Source organism: Hippocampus comes, unplaced genomic scaffold (genome assembly GCF_001891065.2).
Source record: "Hippocampus comes isolate QL1 unplaced genomic scaffold, H_comes_QL1_v1.1 scaffold156, whole genome shotgun sequence".
Lineage (NCBI taxonomy): Eukaryota > Metazoa > Chordata > Actinopteri > Syngnathiformes > Syngnathidae > Hippocampus > Hippocampus comes.
In genome coordinates this window covers 5,358,123-5,359,045 of record NW_017805744.1, presented here as the reverse complement: position 1 = coordinate 5,359,045, position 923 = coordinate 5,358,123, and positions in this window count along the sequence as shown.

Genomic DNA, 923 nt, shown 5'->3' with positions numbered 1-923 from the left:
CGAGAAGAGCACTCGGGAGGGCGGGGGTGGACCCGCTGGAGTGTACTACTTGCTGTAGGTCCAGGAGAGCGGGCTGCGTCCAAGACATGGTTTCGCAACGTCTTACGACTGAGGCATTTTTAACGTTGTTTGTCACGTTCTTGCTTTTCTTTATATGTAATTGTGCGTTTTTATTTCTGCTCTGTTCTCTTGGTTTGCCCCCTCTCAAACCGCTGCCTGTCAGCGTTTCCAAGCATTCTTAATCAATTATACACCCCTGTTGCACAGAACACTGTTCCGTTGTAAAAGAAAGAAAAAAAGGCAAGCATTATCCATGGCCAAATCGCCGAACAGCACAATTTAAAAAAATATATAATTGTATCCATATATGGATGGGTGGACAGACGGAGAGACAGACAGACAGACCGACAGACCGAACGATAGATAGATAGATAGATAGATAAATAGATAGATAGAAAGATAGATAGATAGATAGATAGATAGATAGATAGATAGATAGATAGATAGATAGATAGATTAAATTTGGCAAATTGCCCAAACCGGTGGGCGTCTTGGTTGAGCGTTTCAGCACCGCGGACAGCGTCTGTGGCAGGCTACGTGGAGGGCGTGTGCGTGTGGTTATAAGCGTGAGTGCGTTCGGGGTGTCAGAGAGAGATTTCTGAATGAGGAGCTGAGTGGGAGTCTGCAGGAGTGGGTGGTGAAACTAAATGAATGATTGCTCTGTGATTTGACTTGTATGTGACTGCTTATCAATGGGAAATCATTGATGGTCAAAGGAAGATTCTGGAATGAATCAGCACAAAGAGAAAGACCACAATTGGTGGGTGCAAAAAAAAACCCTGTCACTTCGAATATAAGCTTGCAAAAGCATCTATCTATCTATCTATCTATCTATCTATCTATCTATCTATCTATCTATCTAT